We start from the raw sequence: 13146 nt of genomic DNA, 5'->3' as shown, positions 1-13146 counted from the left end.
TTTGGCAGAGAACTCCTTGTGAAATTGTTCCAAGACTTCAAGTTAAGTAATAACACTGTATTTTTTTGGGCTTACATAGTCCCACATTTGTTTGATATGTATTAATTTAATACTACATTGGATGTTGTAGCAAATTTGAATATGAATCTTCACGACCTGTGTCATAATGCTATATTCTTCAATAACCCTACTTAAGGCAGATTGATGACATGTTCTATGAGAGAATTTACATCCTACAAAAGTTCCAAGATCATTTAGAGCCCTATTCACCAAAGGTATTTAAAGAAAGTTGGTGCTGACTGAGCCATGCTTTGAATTATGGACTAGACAAATCCCAAGATACTAAGTCACAAAAAATAAAAAGAGATGAAACCCAGTCAACAGATTCAAGTGTGGAAGAAACATTAATTTCCTATTTCCACTTTCCTCCACAAGTCCTCACTCTATGGACTCTGCAAACACAGTTTCATTTTTCCCCTAACTTCTGAGAAGTACTGAATTATGTGGTTTGGGGATAATTAGTGAGACTTAATCCAGCCCATACAAGTGTTACAACATCCAGCAATTTTAATAATTGTTTCCCATCTATATTTTCTGTATCTCTACCATTTACACATACAATTGTGAGAGAGAAATCTTTATGATCAATGGGATTTCCATTTTCTCCTCTTGAGTTGTGCAGCATCCTCATGGCATTGCAGGGTATGGATCACCAACTCCCCTCTTTTACTGGGTCTGTCTTTTTTTTTAATCCTAAGGAATATTTTGTAGACTAGTAGGAAGCTACATGCTTTTGCTCTCTTCCTTGTGACCAATGTTCTATTCTCATATACTCTCTTTGCACAAAGAAACTTAAAACACAAAATTCAAAGCTGTTGTTAACATGTTTCTATTTCTTCTTCTAGCTATGATCTCAAAATTGACTGAGTAGAGATAAGAAAGTTTGGAAAAACTAAAAATATAAAAGTTTGGTTGTTGTTGCTTTTAAATATATCAGTCACTATGCAAATAAGTATTTGATATCATGGACTAGTCAAGTTTCTGGATTCTTCCCAGAAGCAAAGAGATGAAAATCCAGGAACAAAGAAGGAAATACTAAGAAAAGGTAACAAAAGGCATTTATTGAGGCAAAAAGCAAAGAATAGAAAGCACCATACCCAGGAAGTAGGGAGTCTCCAATGCTGGTAGATTACCAAATGGCCTCTGAGTTAGTCCATCTTAGAGACCCCAGAACCTTTTCCCTTTTGATCTCCTTCCTTGGGAAAGAATACTTCATACTCTTCAAAGGAAAAATACATCAAGATGATACTTCTATTCTTAACATCTATGCCCCAAACACAAGGGCATCCACTATTATAAAAGAAACTGTTACAGCTTTAAACACATAGTGACTCACACATTGGTAGTGAGAGATTTCAATACCTAACTCTCACCAATGCACAGGTAATCCAGACAAAACCTAAACATAGAATTACTGGAGTTACTGAATATTATAAACCAAATGAGCCTAACCAGTATGTAGAGGACATTTCATGCAAACATAAAGAATGTATCTTTTACTCTGTACCTTATGGAACTTTCTCCAAAACTGACCATATATTCGAACATAAAATAAGTCACTACAGATACAAGAAATTTGAAATAGTTCTCTGTATTCTGTTCGACCAGCTTAGACTAAAGCTGGATTTCAACAACAACAGAAAGCAAACTTATGGAAACTGAAAAACTCTCTACTGAATGAAAAATGAGTGGACAGAAATAAAGAAATTAAAGACTTTCTGAAATTCAATGAAAATGAAAACACAGCATACCCAAACTTATGGGAGACAATGAAAGGGGTGCTAATAGGAAATTCATAGCACTAAGTGCCTACATTAAAAAAAAAGGAGACATATCATACTATCAACTTTAACAGCACACCTCAAAGCTTTAGAACAAGAAGAAGTAAGTATACCCAAGAGGGGTAGATGTCAAGAAATAACCAAACTGAGGGCCAAAATCAATAGAAAAGAGAACGATGCAAAGAATCAATGAAACAAATAACTGATTCTTTGAAAAAATAAATAAGATAGACCCTTATCCAAAGAAGCAAAAAGGCAGAGAGACTGTTTAAATTAGCAAAATCAGAAACCAAAAGGAGACAAAACAACCAACACTGAGGAAATTCAGAGAATCATACTTTAAACACCTGTACTCCAAATTAGTATATATATATATATATATATATATATATATATGTGTGTGTGTGTGTGTGTGTGTGTGTACATATATATATATACTCAATATGTACTACTTATTAAAGTTAAATCAAGATCAGATAAACAAAGAATTATAATTCCTAGTCACTTAGAAGCAATCATTAAATATCTCCCAACCAAGAAAAATCAGGCCGGATGGTTTTAGCATAAAATTCTACCAGACTTTCAAAGAAGAGTTAATGTCAATACTTTTCAAATTATTTCACAAAATAGAAAGAGAAGGAATAGTTCACATTTCATTTTATGGGGCCTCAGTTATCCTGATACCAAGCCATATAAAAACTCAAAAAAGAAAGAAAATTACAGACCAATTTCTCTTATGAACATAGATGCAAAACCACTCAATAAAATACTTGCAAACCAAATCTGATCACACATCAAAAAGATTATTTACCATGATCAAGTAGGCTTCATTCCATGAATATAAGGTTGATTCGATAATCAAAAATCCATCAATGTAGTCCACCATATAAACAAACTGAAGAAAAACACATGTTTATTAGTTAGATGATAAAAAGCCAATAAATAAGTTTTTTAAAGTCCTGGATGGATTAGGGATACAAAGGACATACCTAAACATAGTAGACATTTTACCGCAAGCCTGTAACCTAAAGCAAATTAAATGTAAACTTGCAGGATTCCTAACAGAATCAGAAACAAGACAAGGTTTTCCAGTCTCTCTGTGTAGTTTTTCAATATAGTATGTGAAATTTTAGCTAGAATAATAAGGCAACTGAAAGAGATCACAGAGATACAAATTGGAAAGGAAGAAGTCAAAGTATCTTTATTTGCAGATAATATAATAGTATATATAAGTGACCCTAAAAATTCCACCAGGAAATTCCTACAGCTAATAAACTCTTTCATCAAATAGCTGGATACAAGAGTTACAAAAATCAGTAGCTCTCCTACATACAAATGACAAAAGGATTGAGAAAACGGGAAAACAACACCTTTTACAATAGCCTCAAACAATATAAAATATTTTGGGGTAATTCTACCCAACCCAATGAGAGGCTTGTATGATTAAAAATAATAATTTCAAGACTTTGAAGAAAGAAATTGAAGAAGACTTCCCATGCTCATGTATCAATAGTAAAAATGGCCATTCTACCAAAATCAAGCTACAGATTCAATCCAATCCCTATCAAAATTCCAAGACAATTATTTACATGCCTTAACAGGACAATTCTCAATTATGTGGAAGCACTAATCCCGAACAATAAAAGAACTTCAGGAGGTCCCACTATTCCTGATTTCAAGTTGTACTACAGAGCTATAGTAGTAAAAACCTCATGGTATTGACATTAAAAACAGACACTTTGAGTGATGGAATCAAATTGAAGACCCAGCATAAATACATTTATATACAAATACCTAATTTTTTGTAAAGAAGCCAGAAATACAAACTGGAAAAAAAGAACAGTATCTTCAATGAACAGTGCTGGTCAAACTGGACGGCTGCATGGAGAAGAATGGAAATAGACCCATATTTGTCATGCTACATAAAGCTCAATTCAAGTGTATCAAAAACTTCAACATAAACCTATATACAGTAAATCTAATAGAAGAAAAAGTAGAAATAGGACTAAATTTATTCATTGATACAGGAAACTATTTTCTGAACAGAACACCAATAGTACAGGCCCTAAGATCAACAATTAATAAATGGGACCTCATGAAACTGAAATGCATCTATAAGGCAAAGCACACCATCAATAGGTCAAAGCAACAGCCTACAGAATGAGAAAATATTTTTTTACCACCTCTACTTCTGATCAAGGACTAATATCCAAAATATATAAAGAACTCAAGAAACTAGATAGCGAAGAAAACAAATAATCCAATGAAGGGTACAGATCTAAACAGAGAATTTTAAATAGAGGAATCTTAAATGGCTTGGAAACCCTTAAATGTTCGCTATCCTTAGTCATCAGGGAAATGCAAATCAAAACTACTTTGAGATTCCACCTTACACCTGTCAGAATGGCTAAGATCAAAAACAGAAGTGACAGCTCATGTTGGTGAGGATGTGGAATAAGAGAAACACTCCTTCATTCCTGGTGGGAATGTAAACTTGTATAGCTATAGTGATTTGAATAGGTTTAACCCCCATAGACTAACCTGTTTGAAAGCTTGTTCCACAGGGAGTGACAGTATTAGGTGTGTCCTTATTAGAATAGATGTAGCCTTATTGGAGGAAATGTGTCATTGTGTGGGGTGGGCTTTGAGGTCCTATGCTCAAGCTCCACCCAGTAAGGAAGAAACTCTTGCCAGCTGCCTTCAGAAGCCAGTTCCCTCTGGGTTGTCTTAGGACCAAGATGTAGAACTCTTAGCTCCTTCTCTAGGACCTTATCTGCTTGCAGGCTGCCATGCTCCTGCCATGATGATAATGGATTGAACCTCTGAAATTACAAGCTAGTCCCAGTTAGATGTTTTCTTTTATAAGTTGCCTTGGACATGTTATCTCTTCACAGCAATAAAACCCTAACTAAGACAACAGCTATGATGGAAACCAATATGGCAGCTCCTCAGAAAGTTGAGAATAAATCTACCTCAAAACCAGCTCTACCACTCTTGGACATATAGGCAAAGGATACTCTATCCTACCGAAAGGACACTTTGCTCAGCAATATTCATTATGGTTTATTCATAACAGCTAAAAATTGGAAACAACCTAGATGTCCCTCAACAGAATAAATAATATGCGGTGCATTTACACAATAGAGTATTACTCAGCTGTTTCTAAAAATGATGTGATGCTAAAATGCCTTTGACAAAATAGAACACTCCTTCTGTTTAAAGTCTTGGGGATGATCAGGAATTCATAAAACACACCTAATCATAATAAAAGCAATATATAGAGAACAAACAGTCAACAACAAATTAATTGGAGAGAAACTAGAAGCAATCCCACTGAAATCAGGGATAAAACAGTGCTGCCCACTCTGTTCAATGTGCTACTTGAAGTTCTCACTAGAGCGATTAGACAACAAAAGGAGATCAAGGGGATACAAATTGGAAAGGAAGAAGCTGTTGTCTTAGCTCCTATTTGTGGATGATATGATAATATACATAAGTAATCCCAAAAATTCTACCATAGAGCTCTTAACACAAAAGTGGAAGGATATAAAATTAACTCAAACAAATCAGTACCCTTCCTTTATGTAAATGATAAACAGGTTAAGAAAGAAATTAGGAAAACAACACCCTTCACAATAGTCACAAATAATATAAAATATCTTGGTGTAACTCTTATCAAGCAAGTAAAAGAACTTCAAATCCCTGAAAATAAAAATCGAAGAAGACCTCAGAAAATGGAAAGATCCTCCATGCTCATGGACTGGTAGGATTAAAATAGTAAAAATAGCCATTTTACCAAAGGCAATCTAAATATTCAATGTTCAAAATTCCAACATAATTCTTCACAGACATGGAAAGAGCAATTCTAAACCTCATATGGAGAAAAAACAGGGTAAACAAACAATTCTCAACAATAAAAGATCTTCTTGGGGATTCAACATTCCTAACTTCAAACTGTACTACAAAGCAATAGTGATAAAGACCACATAGTACTGGTACAGAAACAGACAGTTTGATCAATGAAGTAGAATAAAAATCCCAGAATAAACCCACATACCTATGGACACTTGAATTTTTAACAAAGAAGACAAAATCACACAATGGTTAAAAAAAGCATCTTCAGTAAATGATGCTGGTCTAACTGTCAGTCTACACACAGAAGAATGGAAATAGAACCATATTTATTACCTTGCACAAAGATCAAGTCTAAGTGGATCAAGGACATCAACATAAAACCTGATACACTGAATCTAATAGAAGAGAAAGTGGGAAAGAGTCCAAACTCATTGGCCCAGTGAGAAATTTCCTGAACAGAACACCAATGATTGCTCAGGCTCTAAGATCAAGAATTGATAAATGGAACATCATGAAACTGAAAAGTTTTAAGGCAAAAGACACCATCAATAGGACAAATCAGCAACCTACAGATTGGGAAAAAATCTTCACTAACCTTATATCCAATAGAGGGCTAATATCTAAAATATATAAAAAACTCAAGAAGTTAACCTCCAAAAAAATCAAATAACCCAATTTAAAAATGTGGTACAGAGCTAAACAGAGAATTTTTAACTGAGGAATCTCAAATGGCCAAGAAGAACTTAAAGAAATATTCAAGATCTTTAGTCATCAAGCAAATGCAAATCAAAAAGGCCCTGAGATTCTACCTCACACCAATCAGAAATGTCTAAGATCAAAAACAGTGACAGCACATGCTGGCAAGGATGTAGAGAAGAGGAACAGTCCTCTACTGCTGGTGGGATTGCAAGCTGGTACAACCACTCTGAAAATCAGTCTAGGAGTTTGTCAGAAAATTGGAAATAGTTCGACCTGAAGACCAAGCTATACTCCTGGGTATATATTCAAAAGACAACCACCATACCACAAGGACAGGTACTCTACCATGTTCATAGCAGCCTTATTTGTGATAGCCAGAAGCTGGAAACAACCCACATGTCCCTCAACGGAAAAATGGATATAGAAAATGTGGTTCATTTACACAATGGAATACTATTCAGCTATTAAAAACAAGCACATCATGAATTTTGCAGACAAATGGATGGAACAAGAAAATATCATTCTGAGTAAAGTAACCCAGACCCCAAAAGACATGCATGGTATGTACTTACTGATAAGTGGATATTAACCCAAAAGTACAGAATACCAAGTTTACAACCCAAAGATCATAAGAAGTTTAACAAGAAGGAAGGCTCAAGCAAGGATGCTTCAATCCTACTTAGAAGGGGGAACAAAATAATCAAGGGGGACAGAAGGAGGGAGGGCCCTAAGTGGTAGAGGGGAGGGGGAGGAGAAAGGGTGAACAAGATCAGATATGGAGGGAAGAACAGGAGAGAAGCCCAGAGGGTCAGGAGAATGAATGGTAAAAGTAGCTTCTTGGGGTGGGAGGTAGGGGAGCCATCTAGAAAGTCCCAGAGACCTGAGATATGAGAGACTCCTAGGACTCAATGAGGGTCAAAATACCTAACAGTGGGGGGGAAAGAACTCAATCAGTCCACTCCTGGTAGACAGACAGGGCCCCAAGTGGAGGGACGGGGATATTAACCCTCAGCCAAAATTTCTGACCCAGAATTGTTCCTGTCTAAAAAGAACTGCAGGAACAAAAATGGAGAAGGGACTGCAGAAAAGGCTGCCCAGTGACTGGCCCAAGTTGGGATCCATCTCATGGGGAGTGGAAGCTCCAAGGCCTGACAATATTACTGATGCTATGATGTGCTTACAGAGAAGAGCCTAGCATGGCTGTCCTCTGAGAGGCCCTGTCAGCAGCTGACTGAGACAGATGCAGTTACTTACATCCAACCATTGGACTGAAGTTTGGGACCCTTATGGAAGAATTAGAGGAAGAACTGAAGGAGCTGAATGGGAGGATGACCCCATAGGAAGATCAGCAGTCTCAACTAACTCAGACCCCTGGGAGCTCCCTGAGATTAAGCCACCAACCAGGCAGCATACACAGGCTAGACCAAGGTTCCCAGTACACATATAGCAGAGAACTGCTGGAAGAAGATGGGCCTAATCCTCCAGAGACATGAGGCCCCAGGAAAGGGGGATACCCTAGAGGGGGTATCCTCTCCAAGGTAAGGTGCAGAAGGAATGGTATGAGGAACTGTGGGAAGGGGAACTGGGATGGCAGGCAACAGCTGGAATGTAAACAAATAAAATAATTATTTTTAAAAAAACTCCAAATTAGTGAGGAAACAGAACATATTGATAATTATGTATAGACTCTTCATTGCAGCAAAGTGTCTAATTCTCCTCTAGGATTATATATATATATATCTATAAAATCAAATATTGGAGAATTCATTAATGAATTGCTATAATGCCCTATTTTCCAACACTGATATATGTGAGAAAGTTATAAAAGAAGATGATAAAAAGATAAAATACTGAAATCATTTTTAAAAATGGCATGATAGAATGTGCAGGCAAATGGTTAAAACAAGAAAAGCATTATCCTAAGTGAGGTAACCCAGACTTAGAGAGATAAATGCTGTATGTCTTCACTTATAAGGGGATGTTAGCTGTTAAGTACGTAATAACGATGCTATACTCCTTAGGCCCAGAGAGGTTAGGTAAAGAGCAGGGGTCTATGGGGTATGAAGGGAACTCCCTGGAGAGGAAAATAGAATAGATGTTATGGGCTGATTGAGGGCAATTGGAAATAGGAGCAGCAGGAGACCTGGTTTGGAGGGAGATGAGGTCGAGAGAGTGATTGTAGAGAGAGATGGTTGGAATTGGGGGGTGCAATTTAGGGTTGATGTGGATCCTAATGCATTGGAAACGTCCTGGAATCTATGAAGGTGATCCTAATGAAGACTCCTAGTAGTAAGGGTATAAGGAATCTCAACTGGCCATCTCTTACAGCCAGTCTTTCAGTTGTGAGAGTAGGGTGGATTTGATAGAGTTGTTGGCCAAGTGGGTCACATGAAAATCCACAAACAACCCAGTCTATTGCTAAGACAGAAGGCTGCTTTCCACAAACTGACAACAGGGCCCCAGTGGCAAGGAAGACACCCATACAACTCATTGAACATGAAGAAGTTGCTCTAGTGCCTACATGGGGCTCTCACCATACACTCTAGTCTCTTTGGTGCAGGACGGTGTTCCATGGGCTACCAAAAAAGGCATATGGACACCGACACAGCCAAAAACTGACCTGTAATCTGCACTGCCTGCAAAATATTCTAGGCCAGTGGTGGTACAGAAATTGTGGGAGTAGTCAGCCAATGTCTGATTTGACCTAAGGCCCATCCCACCAGAAGGAATCTAGACCCAACACTGGGTAAAATCAAAAAACACTACTGGTCTAAAACAAACAAACAAAAACAAATCAATAAAGTGATTCCTAATGATCTTCTGCTCTACTCAGATCAGTGCCTTATTCAGTTATCACCAGGTAAGTTTCCTCCAGCAGCAGATGGGAACAGATGCATCAGGCCACAGTCAGGCATTATCTGGGAGAGAATCTAAATTGGAGGTCTCCATCAAATCCCTCCCCTCAGAGCTCAGAAAATCCCACAAAAGAGGAGGCAGAAAGATTGTGAGAACCAGAGGGGATAGAGGACATCGGGTCTCCTGATCAACTAAGCAAGGCCCATATGAGCTCACAGAGACTAAAGCAGCAAGCACAGGGTCCTCTGTGTATATATCAGAGCTATTAGCTTAGTAGTTTTTATGGGACTCCTTGACTGTGAGAACAAGTGGGTCTCTGCTTTTAGGACTCTTATGTGTCTGTTTTTAGGACTCTTTTCCTTCTGTTGGATTGCTAGATCCAACTTTGATAGATAGTTTTTGCTTCATCTCATATTTTTTTGTCCATTTTGCTTGTGATCTCTTAGAAGCCTTTTTTTTTTAATAAGAGACAGAAAGGGAGTGGTTCCAAAGGAAGTTGGAAAGGGGGAGGTACTGGGAGGAGTAGAAGGAGGAAAATTTATAATGAGGATGATGTATGAGAAAAGAATCTATTTTCATTACATTTTTAAAAAAAAAACAAAAGAAAAGATGAAAGAGACAACTGAGTGAAATGTGTGAGCCCGGGACTGGGCAGAGGAGTAATGAAGTACATTACGGGAGCAGCCAGTAAATGTGAAAATGGGCTTTCAATTAAGTAATAGAATTATGTCATTTCTGAATTTCCTAAATTTGATGAAGTTACTTCTATTACGTAAGAAAATATCTTTACTCTCATAAAATGAGAAAAATCATACGCCCCTATGCATGCATTATATATAGGTACAGGTATAAATGTATATACAGACACTCATATACACCCACTAATGAATAAAAACATGAAAATATTAGCACAAAAGTATCTTAAAGGGACAGTGGTGACTGCAGAGATGCACAATTACTCAAAATAATGAGTATGAATGACTCTGAAATGTCCAGGCACCTATAGCCCCCTCCAAGCCTGAGGGAACATCACACATGGAGAGGAAACCATGTAAAAGCCAGAGGAAGGAGAAATGTGTGTAATTCCTACTTAGCATAACGTGGTTTTTATACTCTTGAACTCAGAGCAGCTGTGATTAGCTGCTTGGGAGCTTTACTAGATTGGGCCAGTCAGAACCCTTTTGTGGTAGGAAAAAGGGATCATGGGGCCCCTACCTGAGAATCTATAAGCAATTAACACTTTATGAAGGAAGGGAAGACATTCCTTCTCTGGGACACACACACACACAAGCATGCACACACTCACACACACACACACACACAAGAATGTACACACGCACGCACACACACAGGCACTCACATACACACACACAAGCACACACACACGCACGCACACACACAAGCATGCACACACACACAAGCACACACACACGCATGCACACACACAAGCATGTATACACACACGCACACACACAAGCATGTACACACGCACGCACACACACAGGCACTCACATACACACACACACAAGCATGCACACACACACAAGCACACACACACACACGCACACACGCACATATACACATGCACACACGCACACACACGTGCACATACACATACAAGCATGCACACACACAAGCACACACACACGCACACACACACAAGCATGTACACACGCACGCACACACACAGGCACTCACATACACACACACACAAGCATGCACACACACACAAGCACACACACACACAAGCACACACACACATACAAGCATGCACACACACACATATACGCATGCACACACGCACACACACGTGCACATACACATACAAGCATGCACACACACAAGCACACACACACGCACACACACACAAGCATGCACACACGCACACACACACAAGCATGTACACACGCACGCACACACAGGCACTCACATACACACACACACAAGCATGCACACACACATGCACACACGCACACACATACACACACACACAAGCACACACACGTGCAGTGGCAGCAGAGGAGGAGCTAGTTGAGAAGAGAAAGGAGATTAGCAGGAGTGGGAAGGACATGAGAGGCTAACTCTGTGTGTGTGTGTGTGTGTGTGTGTGCATATATGTGTGTGTGTGAATGTGATCAAAATACATTATATACATATATGAAAATGTCATAGTGAAACCTATTATGACATAGAATTAGTAAATGTTAATTAGCCATGTTTAAACAAGTAAAACATGGGCTGGTGGCAGTGGCACATACCTTTAATCCCAGTACTCAAGAGGCTGAGGGAGGTGGGTATTTATGAGTTTGAGCCCAACCTGGACTACAGAGTGAGTTCTGGGACAGCAAGCTCTACACAGAGAAACCCTGTCTCAAAAAAAAAAAAAAAAAAAAAAGCAATGGCGATATGATTCAGTAGTAGGATGCTTGCTGAAAGGAAGGGAGAGAGGGGGAAAGAGAGGAGAGGAGGACCGGGGGGAGAGGGGGGAGAGGGGGGAGAGGAAGCACTTCTTCCATACTAAATAATATTACAGAAATGCTTATTTCACTTAGAAACAGATATTAGGGAGAATTTACAGAGTAGAAGATGGTCTTCCAATAATAAATACTACCAGTTCATATGTATTGTGTTCCATATATTTTATATGTCAACTTAATTGGTTAATAGAAAACTTAAATATCTGATAAAACATTATTTCTGTTTTATCTGTGCAGTATTCCTGGAACACATTAAAATTTGGATCAGAGGACAGAGTAAAGCAGATGGCTTCAGCCAGCATAAGTGGCCATTATCCAATCCACTGGGAGCTTGAATAGAAAAGTGGACAAAAGTTGGATTTCGCTCTTCTCCTCCTTGATAGCCTTTGTTTGGGCAGCACTTTTCTCCTGCCTTCGTGGAGCCTGGGTTCTTCAGCCTTTGTACTATGCAGACTAGAATTCGCATTGTGATCGGTCTCGTCTTTTTAAACCACACTACTGGCTTGCCTGGATCTGAAGCCTGCAAGAAACAATTAATGTTAATAAAAGATTATAGATGGGTGATAGTTACACAGATACATAGGGTGACAGATCAATGTTAAAGGATAGTAACTGGATGATATAGGTAGATAAATATAGGCAGATAAATGACCAAATGTTAGATAACAGATTGAAGGTGATAGATACATAAATGATAGATACATAGCTAGATGATAGATTATAGATAGACTCATACATACATACCTAAATACATGATAGATAGATAGATAGATAGATAGATAGATAGATAGATAGATAGATAGATAGATAGATACGTAGATACATACATAGTTACATAGATAGATACATAGAGAGACTGATGATAGACAGACAGACAGACAGGCAGGCAGGCAGACAGGCAGGCAGGCAGTAGGACAGGTAGATAGATTGAAATAAAATGTTCTATTTCTCTGGAGAACTCTAATGTACCTTCTATGTGTCAACAACGAAAAGAAAAGCATTTAAAAATTAGGGTATATAAAGACTATACATGGACTGACTCTGGACTCTGACCTCATAGGTAGCAATGAATATCCTAGTAAGAGTACCAGTGGAAGGGGAAGCCCTGGGTCCTGCTAAGACTGAACCCCCAGTGAACTAGATTGTTGGGGGGAGGGCGGCAAGGGGGGAGGATGGGGAGGGGAACACCCATAAAAAAGGTGAGGGGGGAGGGGGATGTTTGCCCGGAAACCGGGAAAGGGACTAACACTCGAAATGTATATAAGAAATACTCAAGTTAATAAAAAAAAATTAGGGTATAACCATCCCGTTTATATTTGAGAAAGTTTCAACAAGAAGTAACACCTCTATGTAAAAATTGTACATAAGTCAATGTCTTATGACTAATCAAGTTGCCAATTAAATAAAGTAGACCCACT

The sequence above is a fragment of the Rattus norvegicus genome, chromosome 6, assembly GCF_021556685.1.
Source record: "Rattus norvegicus strain SHRSP/BbbUtx chromosome 6, alternate assembly SHRSP_T2T, whole genome shotgun sequence".
Taxonomy (NCBI): domain Eukaryota; kingdom Metazoa; phylum Chordata; class Mammalia; order Rodentia; family Muridae; genus Rattus; species Rattus norvegicus.
The sequence above is the reverse complement of the archived record's forward strand: the minus strand, read 5'-3'. Positions refer to the sequence as shown.